The following is a 13,123-nucleotide window of genomic DNA, read 5'->3' as shown; positions in this document are numbered from 1 at the left end:
CCCTCAACTTCTGGATTCAGTCCCAAGCCTAACTTCTTTGGTCAGGGCTTCTCTGCATGATTCCTCCCCCTTGGTGGTCCCCAGGTTGCTGAGTTTCCCTGCTGTTCCAACATTTTAGTCTCATTGATTCAGTGCCTGCCTCTGTCACCTTGTCCCTGCCACCCCCTAAGAGACAGGAGGAGACTTCCTCAGAGTTATCGATTCCCAGGGAACTCACAAGGTGGCAGTTCCTTTCTTAATTAAGACCTTTAGGACCAGCTACAAGAATCGGACCAATTAAATAGCTCTCTGAAGATCCAGTAAGGAAGCTAAAGGAAGCAATTTCACACAGTGACTTCTGATAGTCAAAAGGGCTGCGAGCTAGCCAGCTGGACATGAGCTTGAGCAAGACTTTTTCCTTCCCTCCCCCTTTTTCTCTTTTTCTTTGAGTCAGGTACATAATAGTATATTTTAAAGACTGTCTCCACCCAAGCTTTATTCTCTCCCTGGTCAATCCTTTTCACACTTTGCCATTATCTGTCACTGGAGACAAGACAACAGACCATAATAAGACTCTTCCATCCAGGCTTCTTACTTCCACCCTCTAGGGAAATTATGTTGAACATCCTTTTTATTGGCTTATTTATAAATATAGGAAATGAATTGCCCAAAGGTTTGTGTTAGAGAGACGCAGATGCTATCGGGGCTGCTGACACTCTGCCCCCAGAAGGAGGATTCCAGGGGCCTGGTGGGGTGTTAATTAAATGGACTGGCTTCTTTTTTCCCATGGGAAGCCTAGGTGATGGCTCCGGCTTTGTCTTGATTTAAAAGAGCAACAGTGCATTAAGCTCCACAGCTGCTTCCTGCTTCTGCTGGCTCACAAAATGGTGGGAAGAGATCGCCATGCATGTAGACACACATGCATATGCACACATTTATAAACACTGTTAATCAGTGCTGGGCTGTAATCACTCCTGCTCCTGTCTGGTGGAGACTTACTAGAGAGCTCACTGCCTCTTGCATTTTCTCATCTCTTGTGCTTCATCTAACTGCTTGTCTGTCACCTTCTTCATCTGAGAAGTTACAGGACCCTTTGAGCCCTTCGAGAGTACCCAAGCATCGTGGGTAGTCAGTCCCTGGAACACATGGAAACAAACATGAATGGTAGTCATCTTGCTGGACAGAAACACCCATGCACCTCAGAACCATAAACCATCTCTTTCTTCTGGCCAGTGGTAGCCAGAAATCTGGAGTGGGATCGAAGGTCAGGAGTTTCCCATGCCCTCATTAATGGTCTACTGAATTTAATGCATATGCAAATATGAAAAATGGACTCCAATATGAAAAACATGTAACCCCAACTCTGGTGGATGTACAGATACAAGGCACAAGCACACATATGCAGTACTATTGAAAGGAACCTTGACAAAGTCTCGGAGCATCACCCCAATCTCTGATTCCCTTCACACACAGGAATTCTCCCCTCTGCCGCTCTATAGCTTGGATCTCCACTTGGGGCCCATTGTGCTTCTAGATAGCAAACCAATCCAGAGTTAAATTTGAATGAGTTATTTTACTCCTGGCTGCTTCTGACTGTCCAGAGTTAGGAGTCTAAAAGCTTCATTGACGCCATAGGCCTTGGAGGGAGTTGGCCATCCTCCAAGACTCAAGTGAGATCTAACTCTCTCTCTCTCTCTCTCTCTCTCTCTCTCTCTCTCTCTCTCTCTCTCTCTTTCTCTCTCTCTCTCTCTTTCTCTCCCTCTCCCTCTCCCCCTCCCCCTCCCTCTCCCTCTCCCTCTCTCTCTCTCTCTCTCTCTCTCTCTCTCTCTCTCTCTCTCTCCCTCCTTCTTCCTCTCCCCCCCCCTCTCCTTGGTCCCGAAGCTTAGACAGCCAACCTAATGTCCAGTACCTTCTTCCTGGAATAGTATCTGTTGCAAAGCTTGACTCTTCTTCCTCTCCAAATGAGGTTCCCATATACATCCTCAGGATGATACCCTAGAAAAAAGATAAGGTTAGGGATTACTCAGCTCTTCCGCACAGGAAATAATGTGGGTCCCAAACGACAATAGCCTCCGCCAGCACACCATCACCCCGAGGGTGAGTGACAGTCTTCTAGCTGGAGAGCAGATCATTTGTCCCCACTGTGCATGAGCTCCACAGATAAGGGCTCCAGCTAAAGCTAGTCTTGTGAACACTGGGCCTGACCTCTGGAGAGCATCTCAGGTCTACAGTGGAGAATCCGAGGCTTCATAGTGAGGGAGCTAGCTGACTGAGTCACAGACCCCAGACTTGTCAGCTTATGGACACTGGGACACACAAGGCTCAGAGCATGGCCAGAAAAGCTCCAATAGCATCTCACTCTTCCTATTGGGCCATAGACATCACAGACTTGAACCTGACCAGAGAACAGTCCCGCTCCTATGTACGCAGATGCCTAGTTGGTGTGGGGCAAGACTCACAGTGTTGGAGAAATTAGTGGAAGGAAAGCTGGGAGAGTCCGGATCTGTCACTTAGAGACCTGAGCTGGAAGATGGGGGTGGGGCATAGAGGACTATATTCTTTTAGAGGCCCAGGGAAGAGGGAGACAGAGTACAGAACAAGGAAGAAGTAACTATTGACCATTAACTTGCCCATGTCTGCAGGACTTGAGCAATGCGGGGTTTCGAACCCTGCTTTCCTGCAAGGACAAAGAAATACATCTGAGAAATCTGAGCCCTTAGGCAATTGGAACCAGGTTGTTTATCCCTTGCTCCACATACCACTGCCATCACTAGCCAGAGCTAGTGACAGAGTCACTGTCACCTGAATTGAGTACATGGTTCCTGCACTACTTACTCAGGGCTATGGGTCTTAAGTTTTTATTCACTAAATGAATTACAAAATCACTCTTCTGTGACATGGGAGAGATTTGACCTAAACATTGAGACACCCACTGGGTGATAGACAACTTGAAAATAGATGGTTAAGGTTTCAGGGGCTCAGATACGGAAGCAAACTGATGGCTGAAAGATCTGGGAAGACTTCCAGGAGCGGGCAGAGATGGCAGTTGGGCTCTGAAGGATGGATAGGAGTCATGGGCCATCATTAACCATCATACATAATGAATGAAACATCAGTAAAGTGCGAATGAAAGGAAAAGCTATTAGTGTGTATAAACAATAAAGTGGGCAATTTAAAAATTTGACCTGCACGTGAGCTGGTCCATCAGTCCCCAAAAGGCGGTGATCTCTATCTGTGACACTCAGTGGCTACAAGGAACTACGTAGGGAGCAGAAGATAGAGGGGGTATGAGAAGGAAAATTCAGAACCCAAGATCCTGAGCTTGAAGCACACCAGGACCAAAAACGTCCTCTCCAGTGTGGTTGCTCTGTCCTCTGTGGCACAGGTTTCAGCAAACCATGGGTATCTTTTCATTACAGAGCTGGGTTCTATACATGGCTGTAGAATAGGAGCTTCAGAAGCTTCCACAGTGTGCTGGAGCACCTGCCAGCAGCAAGGCAACTCCACCAGCCACAAGTTTGAGGGATGAGAACTACAAAGCCTGTCTCAGGTCTTCAAGCCTCCCCAAGGAGTCCTATTCAGGGAGCGTGATGCCTGAGGCTAGAGCTCAGCCTGGTCCAACAGGTACCACACACTTTCCTTAGATACCCATTATTGAGGCCACAGTAGTGCGAAAGAGGAAATACCACAGATAGAGAGATCTGTAGAAATAAGGCCATAGAGATGAGACAGATGTGAGAAATGGGACGGGCAGATGAAATGAGTTGATAATGTTTGCACTGTGAAGGCCACCTTCAAGGGCTGCCTAGGAGCTTTCTGTGCCCTGCTGTGTCCACTAAGGAGATGGACCATTCACACTTGCAGCTGGAATTCCTTGTGACTAAGACAGAAGAAGCTCTTGGGAGGCAGGTGACTAGGTGGAGGATGGGTGGAGGATGGGGAGACTGAAACTTAGGACTGTATTCATGTATGCAGCAATGAATTCCAATGTAGCAAAGCAGCCACACCAAACCAGTCACCCTTCAATGCATCCTTCTCTTAGCAGCAGTTGCCTGACGCTCCGAGATGCACAACACGTGTGTTTCCCTCTGAATTTCCTTTCTCTGGAGCTTTCCTGCTAGCTCTTTTTCATGTTGTCCTGAACACACATAAGCAATATGGCAAAATCTTGCCACTGATCTTGTGTTGCAAAAATTCTCAATTCCACTGTTCCAATGCAGAGAGAACTCATTCTGTCATATCCAATCTAACAGACCAGACTTCCACTCCTAGTTCACAATGTGCTGGCACATGACCTTGGGCAAGTTGTGAAATCTCTCCGAGGCACCATGTGTTCTTTCGAGACAGGGATAATAATGCTCACCCTGAAGCTCTGCTGGGAGGAGTAACAGGAGGAATCACCATATCAAATGTGTCCCTATAAGGCACACAACAACCAGGCTGGAGAGATGGCTCAGCAGTTAAGAGCACTGACTGCTCTTCCAGAGGTCCTGAGTACAATTCCCAGCAACCACAACCATCTGATGCCCTCTTCTGGTGTGTCAGAAGATAACGACAATGTACCCACATACATGAAATAAATAAATAAATCTTAAAAAAAAAAAAAAAACAAGGAACACAACAACCAAGTTTCAATGCATTAGGAAGAGAGGTTGGACTCATTGGAGGAAGGACTAAGCAAGAGTGGCCAGAAGCTCAAAGTTTGAGCCCAGGGTGGCACTAGAAAGTCTGAGCAATGCCTGATGTAGCTGAGCCTACAGAGACATTGACTGCAGAGACCAGCATTGGCTAGGGACATGCAACGCTAGTGCAGAAGGAGAGAGGTGTGAGCTTTAAGCTGAAAGGAGTTGTCAAGGATTAAGGAGCATCTATGGGAGGATTTTGTCAATGGAGACAAGGCCCAATTGAGCCAGTGTGATGGCTCATGTCTTTAATCCCAGCACTCGGCAGAGGCAGACGCAGAGGCAGAGGCAGAGGCAGAGGCAGAGGCAGAGGCAGAGGCAGAGGCAGAGGCAGAGGCAGAGGCAGAGGCAGAGGCAGAGGCAGAGGCAGAGGCAGAGGCAGAGGCAGAGGCAGAGGCAGAGGCAGAGGCAGGTGAATCTCCAAAGTCGTGGCCAGCCTGGTCTACAGAACAGGTTCCAGGACAGCTAGGGTTATACAGAGAAATCCTGACTCCAAAAACAAAATAAGAAGCCTCAGGGCCCCAGGCTCATCTGAACATTTAAATCAAGGAATTGACGAGTTTCCTGGGCTCCTCTCTGGTGGGTAGAATTTGTAAATACAGAATTTTTCACAACAGTGAGATTGTTTTAGAGTTTTACTGCTGGGAACAGACACCATTACCAAGATGACTCTTATAAGGACAACATTTAATTGGGGCTGGCTTACAGGTTCAGAGGTTCAGTTCATTATCATCAAGGTGGGAGCATGGTGGCATCCAAGCAGGCATAGTGCTGGAGGAGCTGAGAGTTCTACTTCTTCATTTGAAGGCCCCTAGGAGAAAACTGGCCACTGTGTGGTTAGAATGAGGGTCTCATTGCCCATCCCCACAGTGACACATTTCCTTCAACAAGGCCACACCTACTCCAACAAGACCACACCTCCTAATAATGCCATTCCTTGGGTCAAGCATATACAACCTACCACAGGGATCTTCTTCACTCTGTCCACCATTCAGAGCCTGGAGACTGAATAATACTGCTGGCATCTGCTGTAGGCAACGGTAGAGCCTCAAGTCCCAGAAGAATGTGAAAAGAGAGCACAAAGCCACTTGACAGACTTCTGAGTGGCTCTGAGATTCCTTACAGTAAAATAGGCTTAACTTCCTGCTTGTGCTTTTGCATAGGAAGGGGCACATGCCAGGGGCCAAGTACACATTAGGCTGCTTTAGCCCTCCAAACAGCCTACCCCAGAAGGTCTATCACAGTCACTTCATGAGGAAAAAAGAAAGGAAGGAAGGGAGGGAGGGAGGGAGGGAGAGAGAGAGAGAGAGAGAGAGAGAGAGAGAGAGAGAGAGAGAGAGAGAGAGAGAGAGAATTTCAGAGAAGTTTTAAGTCACAGAAGCAGTGAAGCCAGAGCTGACGTTGCCCCCAAAGCTGGCTTCAAAACTCCAGCTCTTTAAAGGGATAAAGTATACGCAAAGAACACACTCAGGTCCAAAGATGTCGCACCCTGGTACTTCCTGCTGCCTTCTCATAGGTCATCTCCCTTGCTGCCTGGTGTGACTCTTCCCTGTGATTGCTCATGTTGAGTTGGAGAGGCAGAAACTCCTTTTGTCCTGAGCAGGGGTCATGGGCCTGGGAAGAGGCTGCCAGCATTTAGGATCTTAGCCTCCGATTTGATTCTCAGTGGCTGCTCTCATGTCCCATGGCTGGTTCTTGGTGTGAGCATCTTCCAGGGATGGACTTCTCCCCTAGGTTTGCTGATGAAGACTTTACAATTCCATTCAGCATCTTGTTTAATGAACCAATGACAGTCAAGTCTAGCTTAACAAACCAATGAGCTTATTGGGTTACTCACAGAAATGCATATAGGAGCAGTACTAAAAAGCTGTCCCAGGGTGAAGGTAACCACTTGCCAAAGGCTTCTAGTCCCAGCATCTGTCTGTGTGTGTGTGTGTGTGTGTGTGTGTGTGTGTGTGTGTGTGTGTGTGTCTGGGAAGAGGCCTTACAGATCTTCTAATTCGTGGGAGCTTCCTTGGGCTTGTGAGCTTTATTTTCAGAGCAATAAAGAGCCTACCTCCCCCTAGAATAGGAGCTTGCAATGAAGATGAAATAGCAGTGCAGTGTGGTAGGTTACAGCACTTAGAGTTGGATAAGGAGTGGAAGGCTAGGATTCTGCCCAGTGGTACCACTCCCAAGCTGTGAGACTTGGCTGGTTCCTCCCTGCGCAAGGCACAGGTCTCTTCATTGTATTACAATGCCAGTGTCCTTTGGTTCTGTCGGTCTTCCCCTCTCGGCTGCCCTTCACTGACTATCTCCTCTCAGATCCTGGGCATGCCCACTGGGAGAGGATAACTTTCCAGGCATGTGGCTGCTCTAGCTTGAAGATTGTGATGGTCCTTAGTCCCAAGCAAATGGGGCTAGCCTGCTTTTGCGGTCACCATGGCTACTGCTTCTCCTGTGCCCGGGAGAATGCATTCAGGGTATTCATTGCCAACAAGTGTTGCTTCAAGAACCAGGAATCACCATCCAGGGGCTCCCTTGCCTCCTGCCTCTCCGTGCAGGGTGCCTATCACCAGTAACAAAGCCCCAAAAGGAGTCCTTAGCAGGCCAGGAAGTGGAGCCCACAGCCCAGGGCCCAGAGCCTTTATCTCATCTCCCAACCAGGAAGCAAAGTGTTGCATGAAGTCACCAGTCCTATGTGCCCACACTCAGGTGGCCACAGAGCCATAGAATTGCATTGAGGCCATCAAATCCTGCTTTTTCTTATGAATGATACTTGCTCAGGGATGAATAATCCCTTCCCCACACTAAACATGTTAAGTGCCAACTGCCTATATGGGAAACCCAGTGTGCTAACACCATCACCCTGCCTTGACTCCTCTACTTCAAGGTGAAGTTTCTACTCCTCAAAGCTTTCATCACCCCAGCACTCATGAGTCCCAAAGGGTGGAGTAAGAACCATCCTGCTGGGCTCCAGCCCATCTTCTGAAAACCAACCCCAAAATACCCTTATAGTTTCTCTCTGGATGCAACTCCTAAAAGACAGAGCTTTCTACTCTCTCGGAATTCCAAAGCAAGAGTGCAGGTGGGGCCCTGGGACACATTTATTGTGAAGTAGGTAAGAATTTACACTTTAGAACCAAGAGTCAACTCTCTGGGGGAGAGAAATCAGCTGGAAAATGAACTCCCTGCTGCCCTCTAGTGGCTAATCACAAAACTGTTCCTCCAGAAGGATGGATGGGCTTCTTGCAAGCTGGACACACAGTGGTGCATACAAGTCTGCCCAGGTAACCAGGGGACAAGAGTCACATCCGGAGGAAAGTCTCAGTATGGTGAGCTTAAAGTCGCAAAATGCCCTTCTGGTCAGGACTCAATCCTGAACTCAATACTGTCCTACCCCTTCCCCCATCTTGCTGTCCCATATTCTAGTCCAGTTAGGGCTGTTTCTTTCTAATGAAAAGGCTCTAATTCATAAGCACAATACAATTCCCCCATGGCCACAGTGCATTTATTAATGACCTTCCCACAAATCCAAACAGCCAGAGGCTGAGGGGAAGCCACATAATCCACAGTTCTTGATGTAAAGGTGCACTCTGTAGCCAGACTCCTGATCAAACCCTGGGTGGTGACAACCGCAACAAATGACAATAATTAACATGAGACTGTTTACTCTGCCTGCTTGTCTGATTCCTGGGCTGCGCTGAACAGTAATGAAAATTGTTTTCTTTGCAAAGCATGGAGCTGTTCCGTGCTCACCTGGTGTGTTCGCAGACGTGTTGATTAATTGTGGTCCAGAATGTCACCATGACCAAGGGCCAGGCTTTGCTCTTGGGCAGTTGGAGTTTTGCTCACTCTGGGTCACCATGACCTGAGTCAGTAGGACTGAGTTGAGGTCAGATTTGACAGATGGTATAGAAAGAAGTCCTCAGACACAGAAACCCAATCAGGTGAGATTCTCAAGTGGGCAATCAGATTCCCATCTTCCCTCCTTAAAGGAAAAAGACTAAATCCAGATTTTTCTGAGCCACTGCGCTGTGACAGACCCCACCTCCTACCCCCAGCACTCACAGTACTGAAGCCAAAGCTCATCTTTCCTCTACATCAGTCAACTGAGCCCCTCTGTACTCAGATTCCAGGCTCCGCTGGAGAGTTGTGCTTTCCCAAAGCCTTCCGGTTGGTTTGGAGGTGTCCACAGACTACACACACAGAAGCAATAACACATCAAGTGTGAGGAGATAAAACAAAACCAGAGGTTCAGGAGCCCCAAGCTGTGCTCAGTGGAAAACAAAAACAAAAGAGGAATAAACTGGGGCCTTCCAAGACCTTATAATCATGTACACCATTCAAACAGAGAAGTCAAGAGCAAGGGAGCTTCCTTTCATGAATTCAAGTTCCTAACTGTGTGACCTCAGACAAAATACTTTCCCTCTCTGTGCTTTGGCTTCTTCCACTATAAAATATGATAGTTAAAAAAGTTGCTCTCTTACAAGGCCACTGTGGATATTACATTAGGTTTGTGTACAAAAGCATTCAAGAACAGCAATGAAGGCCGAGAAGATGATTTTGTGGGTAAAAGTACTTGCTGTGCAAGTGCAAGGACCCGAGTTCAAATCTCCAGAACCCACACAAAAGCTGGGTAAATTGTGTGAGCATCTGTAATCCAAGTGTCTCCATGGGCAGATCGGAGGCAGAGCCAGGAGAATCCCCAGAAGCTAGCCTGATGTAGACAACAAACGAGAGAGACGGCAAGGACCAACACCTGAGGTTGTCCTCTAACCACCCCATGCACACTGCAGCATACACACTCCCACATTCACCCACTTGGATACATACACCAATGAATGTGCACATGTGCATGCACATTGTACACACACAAAAAGAACAGTGCACATACATGTTATCTATATGTATGTGCCCACACAAGAACAGTGGCAAAAACATAGTAAGCAAGTTGAAGGTCACGATACACATCTATAATCTACACAAGAATGGTGATAAGAACACAGTAAGCAAGTTTGAGGCTCTGGTGCACACCTGTAATCTCAGCACTCCTGAGGCTGAGGTAGGAGAATCAAGAGTTCAGACGGAGCTACGCAGTGTAGAGGAGCTGTCTCTCCTCTATAACCACTGTCTGGAAAGGAGACAGCAAGCAGCCAATGCATGTTAGCTATTCCACACGGTAATACAAGTTGTATCATTGTATCCACATCACAAAATACAAGGTTTAATTTGGACAATAAACTTACCTCTGTTATGTTAATAATACCCTGATGTTATTAATTCAACCAACTCTTTAGAGATGGGCAGACTGAGGGCTCAGGAGATGAACAAGTGCTTAGATGGACTGTAGACGAAAATAGAAATGAAGCAATCTCCATAGCTGACTGAACTTGATGGTCACAGACACCACCATTCCTCCCATCCCCCACCCCATACACACCCCTGTGCCTCTCTGGGATAGTCATCTTGTGTTAGTAGCAGGCTTCTCTTCTCCCCTGTTTCAAGAGACTCAGCAGCAGATGCAGGGGTTGAGCCTCCCCTCTTCCCCTTCAGAGCCAGCATAACCAGCATTTTCCCATCTCTCTTCCATCCCTACAACCACGGACCTCACATACACAGCCACAAAATCAAGTTCACACTTCAGAGGCGCTTGAAGGGTCTAGTTAGCTGCAAGGTGTCTGTTTGTAAATTTCCACAGAGAACTCAAGTATGATTGAGAACAGCTAGCTGAGGCATGATTCTATTAGCCCTTCTCAACGCATCAAGAAGATGCCAGAATGAAACCTACCTCTCACTCTGAGCCTAGTGTCAGTCAGTAAAGAGGATAAGGTAACAAGGACCTAACTGAGGGAACAGAGTCTCCTCTAAGGGTCCCAGGCCAGCCTCCAGCCTGGGGCAAGACTCCTGTGACTCCTTCTGTGGCTTCCACTACTAATGCACTGGTTGGCCTCTCAGCCCACAAAGAAAGAGATGTATATTTAGCAAGACAGTGGCCTCAGGCTTGGTGGTTCTGCCCTTGCTTTTGGCCTTGACCCCGAAGAAGTAGATTACCTTGCCCCAGCCAAGGCTACAAACTCCCCCGCATCGCTATCTTGGCTGCAACCTTACCTCAGGAGAGACCTGAGCTTGAATCACTGAGCTGAGCTCCCGGGGTTGCCGACCTGCTGAACTCATGCAGTAATAGATGTTTATTGTTTCAAGCTGCTAAGTTGCAGGGTGATTGATCGAGCAACAGAGATGACTAATATACAGGAGGGAGGGTGTAAGGACAGTGCCCAGAAGCAGGGGAAGCTGTCTAGAAGGAAGGAGGGCTTCATTTATACCCAGAGAAACTGAAAAGAAGAGATGTGATATATGTCCTCAGATTCATTGGCCTCATGAGCTCTGATGCGAGAAGTCTTTGTCAGAGGATCTGAAGAGGAGAGTCTAGGTCCAGCCTCAGGGCAGCCCACTGTCTAGCAAGAGAGCTGAGCAACAGGAAATCAAACTCAGTTTAATAAGAAGGACGCTCGGCACCTAGAGCAATCTGGGAAGGGGGCCAAGTGTGGTGACCTCTGATCGGTTTGTGTATATGCAGTTCTAAATGTCAGAGAGGATGGAAATAAAACTGCGTCCCTCATGCACCAGCCCACTCCTAATTTAGTCAGTTATTCCCAGCACCAGCCACAGGTTAGATTTACCTGGAGGTGTTGTTTAACAGTCCCAACGTGTAGATTTCACTCTTAACCAACAAAATCAGTGTCTTGAGGGATGGCCTGGATACTAGCATCTTTAAAACCCTTCCGGGAGATTAGATTGTAATGTATAGTCAGCTTGAGAGTCACAACTATAAGGGGAGAAACAAAGACAGCAACACACACACACACACACACACACACACACACACACACACACACACACACACGCACCTGCACTGTTGATTGTAACTTTGACTATTTCTAGTTGTATAATGCAAGCTGAGAGTGCTGGTTAGGGAGAGAAGAGGGGTGAGCCCATCTCAGCATGACTCTAGACTCACACTGGACCCTGCAGAGATTCTGCACTATGGTTGGCAAGGGCAGAGGACAGTACTGTTTCAGCCTCAGGATCGGTCCTTGTAGATGGGCTACATATGATTGCTGGACTGTGACTGGTAAAGAAGGCTATGGACATCTTGGTTTACTTAGGGTCTCCCCCTGCAGCCTCTAAAACAACTTGCAGTTGCCATGGGATGATTTAACTACCCCTGGCGAGACTTGGATGGATGGGCCTGTTCTGGGTATCTGAAGAGACTCGGGTCAAGAAATCACCTTCTTTCCCATGTGGTCCCCAATTCAAAGCTGTGGAAACAGCTATGTGGTAATTCCTCTGTCCTGTGCACTCCTTCTACAAAATGCTAACTAGGCTGCCAAAATTTTTTATTTCATTCATGGCTGGGCATACAGCCATGGGCATAGTAGCAAAGAAAGCATGACCCCTAAGGCTGTGGTGTTGGGGATTGTCGCTCAGGTTGCAGAGAAACAAGAAAGTATGGCTAAAAGGCATGAGGACCTGCTCTAGAGAATTGATGGTGAGACTCCTATGGGGTGAGCCATCTCCCTAGAGTTGCATAGCCTCAGAGCCTGGGGGGGTTCGGAGTCAGTGACCTAGAGAGCCTGGAAAACTGCAGGTCAGAGAGCAAGAGGTGAAGTAGCCTTTCAAAGACCATGGGACCTTTCTTGGCTTTAAAATCCAAGTTCCCGGCAGCGTAGCCATAAAACTCCTTAAATGACCTATTAAAATGCTACACAATCTTGATCCAAAAGAAAAGTCCATAATTCTTAGCCATTAGGAAAATGCCCTGGAAAGATCAATAGGGCAGCACAAACATCCAGGGGCGGGGGGGCTCAGAAATGCTCTGCACTTAAGAATCCCTCATCAGCTCCCTGTCGGAAAGCAGAGTTTTCCTCCGTAGGCCCTTCCCAGCTGTTGCCTGTAAGGCTTCCCTGATGTTGCCTGTAAGGCTTCCCATGCATCTCAGATTGGCCAGTTATGAACCCAGTGACTGAGATGAGGATTGGGAGAGATGGAGAGTCAGGAAGACGGGGCAGATGGCTCTATTTTCTCCATCGATTTTTGAATCCAATTTGACTTGGCCAGTGCTGTAACTTGCACAGCAAAGTCCCTTGGGACTCGGGCCCAAGCCCCTTTATCTGCAAATCCTTTGCAAGAAATGATGGAGGGCAGGGTCAAAGTTGACAAGAGTTTGCAGCTGAAGGCAAGAGCTCAGAAGTCAGAGACAACTGTATTTGTGTCTAGTTCCCAGCTGCGTGACTTGAGGAAATTGCTTACAGCTGGTGTCCAGTTTCTGCTCCCGTCCATGGGGCACATTAGATTCCATGTGTCAAGCACCCAGCACTGTGTCTGTTACTGTAGGTACCAGCTTTACTTGTTATTTGATATCAAGGTTGGTTTCCTCCTACATTTGTTCTGGGCCCTAAGGCATTGCCTGAAAAGGAATT

The 13,123-nt window shown here is 47.7% G+C and overlaps 1 protein-coding gene and 1 long non-coding RNA gene across 4 annotated transcripts in view; one reads left to right on the top strand and one right to left on the bottom strand.

Annotated features, from left to right (window-relative positions):
- Asic2 (acid sensing ion channel subunit 2) overlaps nucleotides 1-13,123 on the top strand; it is a 1,069,930-nt gene that overhangs the window by 563,239 nt on the left and 493,568 nt on the right.
- LOC120095274 (uncharacterized) overlaps nucleotides 1-13,123 on the bottom strand; it is a 100,431-nt gene that overhangs the window by 21,921 nt on the left and 65,387 nt on the right. For 2 of the 3 annotated variants that reach the window (XR_005490683.2, XR_005490682.2), the window contains 2 exons: nucleotides 1,889-1,974; nucleotides 979-1,115 (listed from right to left, as the gene is read on the bottom strand). This is a non-coding gene — a long non-coding RNA (uncharacterized LOC120095274). Of the gene's footprint in view, nucleotides 1-978; nucleotides 1,116-1,888; nucleotides 1,975-5,367; nucleotides 5,922-13,123 lie in introns of those variants that run through there. The other variant, XR_010055704.1, reaches the window with a different exon arrangement.

The sequence above is a fragment of the Rattus norvegicus genome, chromosome 10 (genome assembly GCF_036323735.1).
Source record: "Rattus norvegicus strain BN/NHsdMcwi chromosome 10, GRCr8, whole genome shotgun sequence".
Lineage (NCBI taxonomy): Eukaryota > Metazoa > Chordata > Mammalia > Rodentia > Muridae > Rattus > Rattus norvegicus.
Note: the sequence above shows the minus strand (reverse complement) of the source record. Positions and strands in the feature narration are given on the sequence as shown.